General features: G+C 46.9%; 1 protein-coding gene across 1 annotated transcript in view; it reads right to left on the reverse strand.

Annotated features, from left to right (window-relative positions):
* Positions 1-4,883, reverse strand: part of HIGD1C (HIG1 hypoxia inducible domain family member 1C) — a 38,691-nt gene extending 33,808 nt beyond the window's left edge. The window contains exon 1 of the mRNA XM_073663254.1: positions 4,728-4,883. The gene's annotated coding sequence lies outside the window, so the exon portion shown is untranslated. The remainder of the gene's footprint in view (positions 1-4,727) is intronic.
* Between the last annotated feature and the right edge of the window lie 9,074 nt (positions 4,884-13,957).

Genomic DNA, 13,957 nt, shown 5'->3' on the forward strand with positions numbered 1-13,957 from the left:
TCTGCAGCCGTCATTGCAGCGCCCTGTACACACACAGTAAGTCTGCAGCCGTCATTGCAGCGCCCTGTACACACACAGTAAGTCTGCAGCCGTCATTGCAGCGCCCTGTACACACACAGTAAGTCTGCAGCCGTCATTGCAGCGCCCTGTACACACACAGTAAGTCTGCAGCCGTCATTGCAGCGCCCTCTACACACACAGTAAGTCTGCAGCCGTCATTGCAGAGCCCTGTACACACACACAGTAAGTCTGCGGCCGTCACTGCAGAGCCCTGTACACACACAGTAAGTCTGCAGCCGTCATTGCAGCGCCCTCTACACACACAGTAAGTCTGCAGCCGTCATTGCAGAGCCCTGTACACACACAGTAAGTCTGCAGCCGTCATTGCAGCGCATTATACACACACAGTAAGTCTGCAGCCGTCATTGCAGAGCCCTCTACACACACAGTAAGTCTGCAGCTGTCATTGCAGAGCCCTCTACACACACAGTAAGTCTGCTGCCGTCATTGCAGCGCCCTCTACACACACAGTAAGTCTGCAGCCGTCATTGCAGCGCCCTCTACACACACAGTAAGTCTGCAGCCGTCATTGCAGAGCCCTCTACACACACAGTAAGTCTGCAGCCGTCATTGCAGAGCCCTGTACACACACAGTAAGTCTGCGGCCGTCATTGCAGAGCCCTGTACACACACAGTAAGTCTGCGGCCGTCATTGCAGCGCCCTCTACACACACAGTAAGTCTGCAGTCGTCATTGCAGCGCCCTCTACACAAACAGTAAGTTGCAGCCGTCATTGCAGAGCCCTGTACACACACAGTAAGTCTGCAGCCGTCATTGCAGCGCCCTGTACACACACAGTAAGTCTGCGCCGTCATTGCAGCGCCCTCTACACACACAGTAAGTCTGCAGCCGTCATTGCAGCGCCCTGTACACACACAGTAAGTCTGCAGCCGTCATTGCAGAGCCCTGTACACACACAGTAAGTCTGCGCCGTCATTGCAGCGCCCTGTACACACACAGTAAGTCTGCAGCCGTCATTGCAGCGCCCTGTACACACACAGTAAGTCTGCAGCCGTCATTGCAGAGCCCTGTACACACACACAGTAAGTCTGCGGCCGTCATTGCAGAGCCCTGTACACACACAGTAAGTCTGCAGCCGTCATTGCAGCGCCCTCTACACACACAGTAAGTCTGCAGCCGTCATTGCAGAGCCCTGTGCACACACAGTAAGTCTGCAGCCGTCATTGCAGCGCCCTCTACACACACAGTAAGTCTGCAGCCGTCATTGCAGAGCCCTGTACACACACAGTAAGTCTGCAGCCGTCATTGCAGCGCATTATACACACACAGTAAGTCTGCAGCCGTCATTGCAGCGCCCTCTACACACACAGTAAGTCTGCAGCCGTCATTGCAGCGCCCTCTACACACACAGTAAGTCTGCAGCCGTCATTGCAGAGCCCTCTACACACACAGTAAGTCTGCAGCCGTCATTGCAGCGCCCTCTACACACACAGTAAGTCTGCAGCCGTCATTGCAGCGCCCTCTACACACACAGTAAGTCTGCAGCCGTCATTGCAGCGCATTATACACACACAGTAAGTCTGCAGCCGTCATTGCAGAGCCCTCTACACACACAGTAAGTCTGCAGCCGTCATTGCAGCGCATTATACACACACAGTAAGTCTGCAGCCGTCATTGCAGAGCCCTCTACACACACAGTAAGTCTGCCGCCGTCATTGCAGCGCCCTCTACACACACAGTAAGTCTGCAGCCATCATTGCAGAGCCCTGTACACACACAGTAAGTCTGCCGCCGTCATTGCAGCGCCCTCTACACACACAGTAAGTCTGCAGCCATCATTGCAGAGCCCTCTACACACACAGTAAGTCTGCCGCCGTCATTGCAGCGCCCTCTACACACACAGTAAGTCTGCAGCCATCATTGCAGAGCCCTCTACACACACAGTAAGTCTGCAGCCGTCATTGCAGCGCATTATACACACACAGTAAGTCTGCAGCCGTCATTGCAGCGCCCTCTACACACACAGTAAGTCTGCGGCCGTCATTGCAGCGCCCTGTACACACACAGTAAGTCTGCAGCCGTCATTGCAGCGCCCTGTACACACACAGTAAGTCTGCGGCCGTCATTGCAGAGCTCTGTACACACACAGTAAGTCTGCAGCCGTCATTGCAGCGCCCTGTACACACACAATAAGTCTGCGGCCGTCATTGCAGAGCCCTGTACACACACACAGTAAGTCTGCGGCCGTCATTGCAGCGCCCTGTACACACACAGTAAGTCTGCAGCCGTCATTGCAGCGCCCTGTACACACACAGAGTAAGTCTGCAGCCGTCATTGCAGCGCCCTGTACACACACAGAGTAAGTCTGCAGCCGTCATTGCAGCGCCCTGTACACACACAATAAGTCTGCGGCCGTCATTGCAGAGCCCTGTACACACACAGTAAGTCTGCGGCCGTCATTGCAGAGCCCTCTACACACACAGTAAGTCTGCAGCCGTCATTGCAGCGCATTATACACACACAGTAAGTCTGCAGCCGTCATTGCAGAGCCCTCTACACACACAGTAAGTCTGCAGCTGTCATTGCAGAGCCCTCTACACACACAGTAAGTCTGCCGCCGTCATTGCAGCGCCCTCTACACACACACTAAGTCTGCAGCCGTCATTGCAGCGCCCTCTACACACACAGTAAGTCTGCAGCCGTCATTGCAGAGCCCTCTACACACACAGTAAGTCTGCGGCCGTCATTGCAGCGCCCTGTACACACACAGTAAGTCTGCAGCCGTCATTGCAGCGCCCTCTACACACACAGTAAGTCTGCAGCCGTCATTGCAGAGCCCTGTACACACACAGTAAGTCTGCAGCCGTCATTGCAGAGCCCTGTACACACACAGTAAGTCTGCAGCCGTCATTGCAGAGCCCTGTACACACACACAGTAAGTCTGCGGCCGTCATTGCAGCGCCCTGTACACACACAGTAAGTCTGCAGCCGTCATTGCAGCGCCCTCTACACACACAGTAAGTCTGCAGCCGTCATTGCAGAGCCCTGTACACACACAGTAAGTCTGCAGCCGTCATTGCAGAGCCCTGTACACACAAAGTAAGTCTGCAGCCGTCATTGCAGAGCCCTGTACACACACAGTAAGTCTGCAGCCGTCATTGCAGAGCCCTGTACACACACAGTAAGTCTGCAGCCGTCATTGCAGCGCCCTGTACACACACAATAAGTCTGCGGCCGTCATTGCAGAGCTCTGTACACACACAGTAAGTCTGCAGCCGTCATTGCAGAGCCCTGTACACACACAGTAAGTCTGCAGCCGTCATTGCAGAGCCCTGTACACACACACAGTAAGTCTGCGGCCGTCATTGCAGCGCCCTGTACACACACAGTAAGTCTGCAGCCGTCATTGCAGCGCCCTCTACACAAACAGTAAGTCTGCAGCCGTCATTGCAGAGCCCTGTACACACACAGTAAGTCTGCAGCCGTCATTGCAGAGCCCTGTACACACACAGTAAGTCTGCAGCCGTCATTGCAGAGCCCTGTACACACACAGTAAGTCTGCAGCCGTCATTGCAGCGCCCTGTACACACACAATAAGTCTGCGGCCGTCATTGCAGAGCTCTGTACACACACAGTAAGTCTGCAGCCGTCATTGCAGCGCCCTGTACACACACAATAAGTCTGCAGCCGTCATTGCAGAGCCCTGTACACACACAGTAAGTCTGCAGCCGTCATTGCAGAGCCCTGTACACACACAGTAAGTCTGCAGCCGTCATTGCAGCGCCCTGTACACACACAATAAGTCTGCGGCCGTCATTGCAGAGCTCTGTACACACACAGTAAGTCTGCGGCCGTCATTGCAGCGCCCTGTACACACACAGTAAGTCTGCAGCCGTCATTGCAGCGCCCTGTACACACACAATAAGTCTGCGGCCGTCATTGCAGAGCCCTGTACACACACACAGTAAGTCTGCGGCCGTCATTGCAGCGCCCTGTACACACACAGTAAGTCTGCAGCCGTCATTGCAGCGCCCTGTACACACACAGTAAGTCTGCGGCCGTCATTGCAGCGCCCTCTACACACACAATAAGTCTGCGGCCGTCATTGCAGAGCCCTGTACACACACACAGTAAGTCTGCAGCCGTCATTGCAGCGCATTATACACACACAGTAAGTCTGCAGCCGTCATTGCAGCGCCCTGTACACACACAGTAAGTCTGCGGCCGTCATTGCAGCGCCCTGTACACACACAGTAAGTCTGCGGCCGTCATTGCAGAGCCCTGTACACACACAGTAAGTCTGCAGCCGTCATTGCAGCGCCCTGTACACACACAATAAGTCTGCGGCCGTCATTGCAGAGCTCTGTACACACACAGTAAGTCTGCAGCCGTCATTGCAGCGCCCTGTACACACACAATAAGTCTGCGGCCGTCATTGCAGAGCCCTGTACACACACAGTAAGTCTGCAGCTGTCATTGAGGCCCTGTACACACACAGTAAGTCTGCGGCTGTCATTGAGGCCCTGTACACACACACAGTAAGTCTGCAGCTGTCATTGAGGCCCTGTACACACACAGTAAGTCTGCGGCTGTCATTGAGGCCCTGTACACACACACAGTAAGTCTGCAGCTGTCATTGAGGCCCTGTACACACACAGTAAGTCTGCGGCCGTCATTGAGGCCCTGTACACACAGTCTGCACCCACCTGGCGGCCGTCCTGTGCACGCGTCTTCACTGCTCAGACCTAAAGCCAAACTACTGCGCAGTCAGGTCACAGGAGCGACAGCTGCCTGGGTCTACTGACGTCATCAGAACGTCGCAGCCAATCAGTAGGCGCTATCTAAGCTCCCGCTATGCAGAGGTGACAGCAGGAGACCAGGCCCCGCCCATCCCGGCCGTGTAACCAATGAGAATTGCTGTGACAGTGAGCGCGCTCCAAGCCTCACCTGCTACCTCCCATTACATAACATTACAGCCGTAATCCGCACATGTGCAGTCTGCGCCGGCGAGGCATGCTGGGACTTGTAGTTCTGCACACAATGCTGAAGCTATCAGTGACTGTTGACCACCTAACCTGTGCATGGCACTTCATTTGCAGTTTACTGTTCACACCTCCGGTTTGTACTCACAGCAGTAACACACTGATTTACAAAACCATAGATGTACACACACCTGTATACACTGACAATGACAGACACGCCCAGCCATACACTCATAGTAAGTTTGGTTGCGGTATAAATGTAAAAGGAAAGGTCAGAACAAAACTTTTGTATGTAAGGCTGTGTTCACACTTGTGCTGTGACAGTCCATCTGGAGCAAAGGTGTGTGCAGCCCCCAACCTGCTGTAAACAGGAGTTTCCATGTAAGGGGGGCTGAAGACTTCTACACTGCTCAGGAGGAGGGATGGGAGAGCGCGGTGTGTCATAGCTGGCTCCTTTAGGCTGTGTGCCCACGTAGCATTTTTCAAGCGTATATGCTGCGGAATTTCCGCAGCGTAAACGCTTGAAAAACGCATGTATATCCGCACCCCATGGTCCCCAATGGGATTCCGCAAGTTCTATGCACATGCTGTGGATTTTTCCGCAGCGTTTATGCCGCGTTCAAAAATCCGCAGCATGTCATTTAATTTTGCGTTTCCGCAAGCGGAATTGCCTTTGTCCAATGCATAAAAAACGCAAGGCAATTCCGCATGTGGAAAACGCGTGATAAACGCGCGAAAAATGCGCGATAAACGCGTGCGGAATTCCGCATGCATTTTTCCAGGAGAGGACTTGCATTTATGCAGCAGAAATTTTCTGCTTCATAAATGCAACGTGGGCACATAGCCTAAAACTTTAAAAGGCCACGACCCCACTATCAGTATTTGGTCAGTATTCGGTCAGTATTTTTTCTCAGGAGTGGGAGCCAAAACCAGGAGTGGGGGATAAATGCAGAATTGGTGACTTGTTTCTATTATACCTTTTCTCTGATTGTTCCTCACCTGGTTTTGGCTCCCACTCCTGAGAAAAAATACTGACCAAATACTGATAGTGGGGGCCGTGGCCAAAAGGTGCAAATCGTTTGATGAATTTGACATCAATCAAGAAGTCACAAATTAAGAGGTATTCACACCAATAAAGCGTGGCAGAAATGCAATAATGCACGGGCCCTCTATGTTTTATTGCAGCCCTTGGAAGTCATGCAATATGACAATGTGGCCCCTGATCAGTAGATGTTGTGCCCCCCTTGGTTTAGATCAGGGTTTCCCAAACTCCAGTCCTCACGGCCCCCCACACGTCATGTTTTCAGGATTTCCTTAGTATTGCCCAGGTGATAGAATTATTATTAAGGCATCAGAAACTGCCACAGGTTCTCTCACCTGTGCAATACTAAGGAGATCTTGAAAACACGATGTGTTGGGGGTCTGTGAGGACAGGGTTTGGGAAACACTGGTTTAGAGGAACAGGCAAATGGAATTAAAGGGAATCTGTCAGCATGTAGGTCATAGGAAGCTGAATAAAATGATACCTTGATTACTGAGATCCGATGTCTGATTCCAGAGAAATATATGTATTTCTGATATGTAAATGAGCTGATAAAGAGAACCTGTCAGCACGATGTCATTGAGCCGAGATCTCGCTCTGCGCATGCGCCGCCTCCTGCAACATTTTATTGATTACCGCAAGAGCAGCTGTGAAATCAGACTGCATATATGCCGTCCATGCTAATGACAGCGGCGCGTGCGCAGAATTTCAAACAGGAGGCAGGTCACTTCTGTTTGAAAAATCAGTGACCTGTCATTACAAAAAACATAAAACTCACCAGCCCCTCCAGACAAAATAAAGCCGTTGTGAACAGGTGCAAGCTGCTATGACTGCATAATATACAAACAAGAGAATACAGCAGCCTCTGTAAGCACTAAGATCTGCAAACACTGAACATGAGATTTGAACTGCATTACTGCTATATAGAATATACTTATAAAAGAGAAGTTACTTAGCGCACAAATTGGCCAATTCATGTGAGCCCCTTAGCCATGACAAGGCGACCTTTCTTTGATGGGACCATAAACCTAATATTTATCAGACATGTCTCTCCCGAGCTGTATTCTTTTGTTTGTCACCTGTCATTGAAACACCAGAGTCAGGCCGAGGGGCCGAAGCCAGAAGAGAAGACCCTACCCACAGTACCGCCCTTGTGCAGAGAAATCTGATTAGTAGAAAACTTCAAAAGCTGATTAAACAAGAACCACATAGCGGATTTCTTCACCAAAGGTTTCTTCACTATTATGGCCATGTCAATACATTACAAAATCGTGGTAATAGGTTATTTTTAAGATCGATGGGCCGGACACTGATCTCCCTGAGAATCTGCGTCCAGAGCTTATTTTTTATGAAACGGGTATTACCAGTGTGAGACATGGAATGACTGACAGTCTGTTCTGATAATCACATAGAGCTCTACAGTGAGATGAGAAGTAACACAGTACAGCAGAGCCACCACAGTAAATCAGCAGAATTGACGTTTGCCTCATTACAAATATTTGCAGCTGCATTTGTTCTCTCATAGTGTCTCAGCTTCCATCTCACAGCTCTCAGGCTGCCAGTGTGGGAGAAGGGCAGGACAGCAGAGCTTACAGCTCTATGAGAAGACAACTCACAGCTAATAATCTTTTATTTTTTTTCAATGTAGCAGTGTGAGGGCTTTTTTTTGTGAGGCTGGCTGACATTTTTATTAATACAGTTTTGGCGTACATACAATGTTTTGCTTGCTTTCTATTGCATTTTGTGTTGGATATCCAGCAACAAAAACAGCAATTTTGCCATTTTGATTTTTTTATTTACCACATTTACTGGGTGGATTAAATAATTTTATATTTTGCAAACCTATGAGTATGACACATAGTCCAATATACATATCAAATATTTATTTTATTAAAATAGAAACACATCACAATACAATATCAAATAGAGGAAAAAATGCCCAGATATAATGGACATCCGGGGGTGGGCAGGTAAAATTACAGAGGACACTAGTAACAAGTGGATAACCACAGAATCCACCAATCATACATATTCAAATTAAGGTGCATACAATAAAGTGCATAGTGCAATAAATATGAACCCAAGTGGGTGTAAATGCACAAGCAAACAATAAAGTACAAGATTATTAATATCTTCCTTTTATGTATGAAAATAATAAAGAGAAGAGTAAATGGCAATGGTGGCTGTGGGTCCGCCTATATAGCTAAGTATATCATATAAGTCAAAAAAAGTGTCACAATGATAGAATAATAGTGCAATGTAATACCTGCCAGTCCCTCAGAGTCCACACAGATCCGACGCGCGTTTCGCCGATGGCTTTAACCAGGATATTGTGTCAGGCATAAAGGTAAGGTATATAAAGGAGGATTAGCCAATGAGGGGGTTATAGTCATGATTAGTTTAATGTGCTCCAGCATGGCGCCATGCTTCAGTGAGCCAACTCCAGTCGCATCAGGGAGGGCCGCGTCTCCATAGAGCGCGGTCCACCGGAAGCGACAGAGTCGGCGTGCGTGTCAGGTTGGACCGCAAGTCACGGAAGTGACATATGTTACACTTCCGGGGTCAATTTGAGCCGCAAGAGGTAAGAGTGACGTAAGTGGTAACTGCAGTGAAACACCGCACATTGCGTGTCACGGTGAAACGCAGATCCTATTCTGCATAGGTAAGTATGATGTATGCCCAAATGAAAAAAGGTGAAAGCAGATATGTGCCAAAGAAGAATATGATGATAATAATTACACATAAATAATAATTTATGCAGTGATACATCTATCATCACATGACCCCTGAAGTGCATAATGTAAAAACAAATTTATATGGATATATCCAAAATTCATAATTAGTATACAGTACAGACCAAAAGTTTGGACACACCTTCTCATTTAAAGATTTTTCTGTATTTTCATGACCATGAAAATTGTACATTCACACTGAAGGCATCAAAACTATGAATTAACACATGTGGAATTATATACTTAACAAAAAAGTGTGAAACAACTGAAAATATGTCTTATATTCTAGGTTCTTCAAAGTAGCCACCTTTTGCTTTGATGACTGCTTTGCACACTCTTGGCATTCTCTTGATGAGCTTTCAAGAGGTAGTCACCGGAAATGGTTTTCACTTCACAGGTGTGCCCTGTCAGGTTTAATAAGTGTGATTTCTTGACTTATAAATGGGGTTGGGACCATCAGTTGTGTTGTGCAGAAGTCTGGTGGATACAAAGCTGATAGTCCTACTGAATAGACTGTTAGAATTTGTATTACGGCAAGAAAAAAGCAGCTAAGTAAAGAAAACGAGTGGCCATCATTACTTTAAGAAATGAAGGTCAGTCAGTGCGAAAAATTGGGAAAACTTTGAATGTGTCCCCAAGTGCAGTTGCAAAAACCATCAAGCGCTACAAAGAAACTGGCTCACATGAAGCCCGCCCCAGGAAAGGAAGACCAAGAGTCACCTCTGCTTCTGAGGATGTTTATCCGAGTCACCAGCCTCAGAAATCGCAGGTTAACAGCAGCTCAGATTAGAGACCAGGTCAATGCCACACAGAGTTCTAGCAGCAGACACATCTCTATAACAACTGTTAAGAGGAGACTTTGTGCAGCAGGCCTTCATGGTAAAATAGCTGCTAGGAAACCACTGCTAAGGACAGGCAACAAGCAGAAGAGACTTGTTTGGGCTAAAGATCACAAGGAATGGACATTAGACCAGTGGAAATCTGTGCTTTGGTCTGATGAGTCCAAATTTGAGATCTTTGGTTCCAACCAAATGTATATCGGCATGACCACCAGAGAACTCCGCAGACGAACGAGAGAACATGTCTTGGACATAAAAGCAGCTATGGACATAAATGACGCGGAGGAATTGAAAACCCTACCTCGCCACTTTAAGAGATTCCATGGATGTGATGCCTCTCTATTAAAGGTCAGTGGGATAGATCGGGTATACATAGGGATACGTGGTGGGAATTGGAAAAAAGCACTGGCTGAAAAGGAAGTGAAATGGATAACCATTCTTGACACGATGGTTCCCAATGGATTAAATGAATCTAACAGTTTTGTTCCTTTTTTATAATCTCTCTCTCTTATCACGGATATGTGTGTTTTTTACTGGTCCATGTGACTTGTTTTTATGCATTTTACTGGTATTTTAATTTTTAATTTTGGTTTTTGTATTTCTTCTTATTTATTTTCTTTATTTCTTTTTTTCTGTAGTTCTTTCGCCTATTCTTATGGGATTCGTTTGTGAGGAAATGCGTAGTTCCTTTCTTTCTTCATTTGGGTTGGATGAACCAGCAAGCCATGTTCAGGCTATATCTTCAGTGACAGACTGCATATGATACATTTTTTTGTGTGTCTGTTTTTATACACACAATTATTATTTTTTTCACTTTGTAATTTTATATTGCATTATTATGTAAGGATTAGTGTTGTGCACTAATACACTATATCTTTCGCACTGAGTCATATGTGTAGCATGGGTAGGGTGTTGTACATGATTTAGTTATGTGACACGTATTTTGCATCTGTTACACTTTTTTAATTTTTCATTTTTTATTCCATAATTTTCATATGATATATACTAATTATGGATATACAGTTATATGAAAAAGTTTGGGCACCCCTATTAATCTTAAGCTTAATGTTTTATAAAAATTGGTGTTTTTGCAACAGCTATTTCAGTTTGATATATGTAATAACTGTTGGACACAGTAATGTTTCTGCCTTGAAATGAGGTTTATTGTACTAACAGAAAATGTGCAATCTGCATTCAAACAAAATTTGACAGGTGCATAAGTATGGGCACCCTTATCATTTTCTTGTTTTAAATACTCCTACCTACTTTTTACTGACTTACTAAAGCACTTTTTTTGGTTTTGTAACCTCATTGAGCTTTGAACTTCATAGCCAGGTGTATGCAATCATGAGAAAAGCTACTTCAAGTGGCCACTTGCAAGTTGTTCTCCTGTTTGAATCTCCTCTGTAGAGTGGCATCATGGGCTCCTCAAAACAACTGTCAAATGATCTGAAAACAAAGATTATTCAACATAGTTGTTCAGGGGAACGATACAAAAAGCTGTCTCAGAGATTTAACCTGTCAGTTTCCACTGAGAGGAACATAGTAAGGAAATGGAAGAACACAGGGACAGTTCTTGTTAAGGCCAGAAGTGGCAGGCCAAGAAAAACATCAGAAAGGCAGAGAAGAAGAATGGTGAGATCAGTCAAGGACAATCCTCAGACCACCTCCAGAGAGCTGCAGCATCAACTTGCTGCAGATGGTGTCACTGTGCATCGGTCAACTATACAACGCACTTTGCACAAGGAGAAGCTGTATGGGAGAGTGATGCGAAAGAAGCCGTTTCTGCAAGCACGCCACAAACAGAGTCGGCTGAGGTATGCAAAAGCACATTTGGGGAAGCCAATTTCTTTTTGGAAGAAGGTCCTGTGGACTGATGAAACCAATATTGAGTTGTTTGGTCATACAAAAAGGTGTTATGCATGGCGGCAAAAAAACACAGCATTCCAAGAAAAACACTTGCTACCCACAGTAAAATTTGGTGGAGGTTCCATCATGCTTTGGGGCTGTGTGGCCAATGCCGGCACCGGGAATCTTGTTAAAGTTGAGGGACGCATGGATTCCACTCAGTATCAGCAGATTCTTGACAATAATGTTCAAGAATCAGTGATAAAGTTGAAGTTACGCAGGGGATGGATCTTTCAGCAAGACAATGATCCAAAACACTGCTCCAAATCTACTCAGGCATTCATGCAGAGGAACAATTACAATGTTCTGGAATGGCCATCCCAGTCCCCAGACCTGAATATCATTGAACATCTGTGGGATCATTTGAAGAGGGCTGTCCATGCTCGGCAACCATCAAACTTAACTGAACTGGAATTGTTTTGTAAAGAGTAATGGTCAAAAATACCTTCATCCAGGATCCAGGAACTCATTAAAAGCTACAGGAAGCGACTAGAGGCTGTTATTTTTGCAAAAGGAGGATCTACTAAATATTAATGTCACTTTTCTGGTGAGGTGCCCATACTTATGCACCTGTCAAATTTTGTTTGAATGCAGATTGCACATTTTCTGTTAGTACAATAAACCTCATTTCAAGGCAGAAACATTACTGTGTCCAACAGTTATTACATATATCAAACTGAAATAGCTGTTGCAAAAACACCAATTTTTATAAAACATTAAGCTTAAGATTAATAGGGGTGCCCAAACTTTTTCATATAACTGTATTATGGATATATGCATATAAATTTGTTTTTACATTATGCACTTCAGGGGTCATGTGATGATAGATGTATCACTGCATAAATTATTATTTATGTGCAATTATTATCATCATATTCTTCTTTGGCACATATCTGCTTTCATCTTTTTTTATTTGGTCATACATCATGCTTACCTATGCAGAATGGGATCTGCGTTTCACCATGACACGCAATGTGCGGTGTTTCACTGCAGTTACCACTAGTGTTGAGCGATACCTTCCGATATCAGGAAATATCGGATCGGATTGGATCGGGCCGATACCAAAAAGTATCGGATATTGCCGACTCCGATACCGGAAACCAATGCAAGTCAATGGGACACAAATATCGGAATGAAAATAAACCCTTTCTTTCCTTGTAGGTTAATTCTACATGAAGGAAAACTACTAAGAATAATGTAGAATGTATTGGGGGAGGTGGTTGCCCAAATCGTTGGGAACAGTGCTCACAGTGAAACATGAAAAGCCGGCAATTCAGCAGCGGCATACACCGGTACCCGACAATTTAGAACAGAAAGAATAGAGCTTCACACATAGATTAGATAGATAGAAACATGTCAGTCACATATATATTGTTATGTTCTGCTACCAGAGCTAAGGAAAGAGAGGAAATCTGTCCCTACGATAGAACTCAGCTGAATCCCTACTGTTATGCACACGCCCGGGCTAAGCGGCGTGTGCGTGTGATTGGTAGTGATTCCACTGGACCGTGCCGGAGAGTGAATGCCTGGAGGGGCGTGACTAAGTATTCACCCGATCCGACCAGGGTCGCACGACGGCATACGACGCCAGTGCACCAAGGAGGAACCGAGCAGAGGGACCAGGTGCTACTCCAGGACAGACCCCGGACACGGCTGTTGACCCACACAGGGGAATACAGGAATAGGCTGGCACACAGACTGGTGGGTATAGGCAGGCACGACTGGTATGCAGGCAGGCGGGTATGCAGGCAGGGGGGTAAAGGCAAGCACAGCTAGAGTGCAGACAGGGAGGCACTAGCAGGTAGGAACACAGGCGGGATAGGACCCAGTACACACCGGGACTCAGGAACAATACAGGCAGAGGGTTACAGGCAAGCACAGCTAGAGAGCAGACAAGGCTGAGCAGGGAGGACAGGGCTCTGTTCACACGGAACAGACAGGAAGGGAAAGACAGAGCCAGATACTCACACAGTACTTGCAGAGACAACAAGCAGGAGTTAGGTACGAGTTCAGACTCTGCAGAAAAAGGAAGGGAACGGACATAGAGGCAAAACAGGTAAAGGACAGGAGAGAGTTCAGACTGGAACTGAGTGTACGGAGGAGACCGACACTGCAGAGGGATACAGGAGCGGGTCTGGGAATACGGCCCCCAGAGAGGCGGAACGAACAGGCAAGGAGCGTGTTCAGACAGGACAGACCAGACGCAGGAGCGGGTCTAGGAAATCGGCCACTAGAAGGCGGAACGAACAGGCAAGGAGCGTGTTCAGACAGGACAGACCAGACACAGGAGCGGGTCTAGGAAATCGGCCACTAGAAGGCGAGAGGAACAGGCTAGGAGCGTGTTCAGACAGGACAGACAAGAGAACACAGAAAGGACTCAGTTCAGACACGGGAGCTGATACCGCAAAGCAGGAGACATACAGGACTCAGTTC

Source organism: Phyllobates terribilis, unplaced genomic scaffold, assembly GCF_046119375.1.
Source record: "Phyllobates terribilis strain yellow unplaced genomic scaffold, ASM4611937v1 Scaffold_2__4_contigs__length_985480577, whole genome shotgun sequence".
In the NCBI taxonomy this organism is placed as follows: domain Eukaryota; kingdom Metazoa; phylum Chordata; class Amphibia; order Anura; family Dendrobatidae; genus Phyllobates; species Phyllobates terribilis.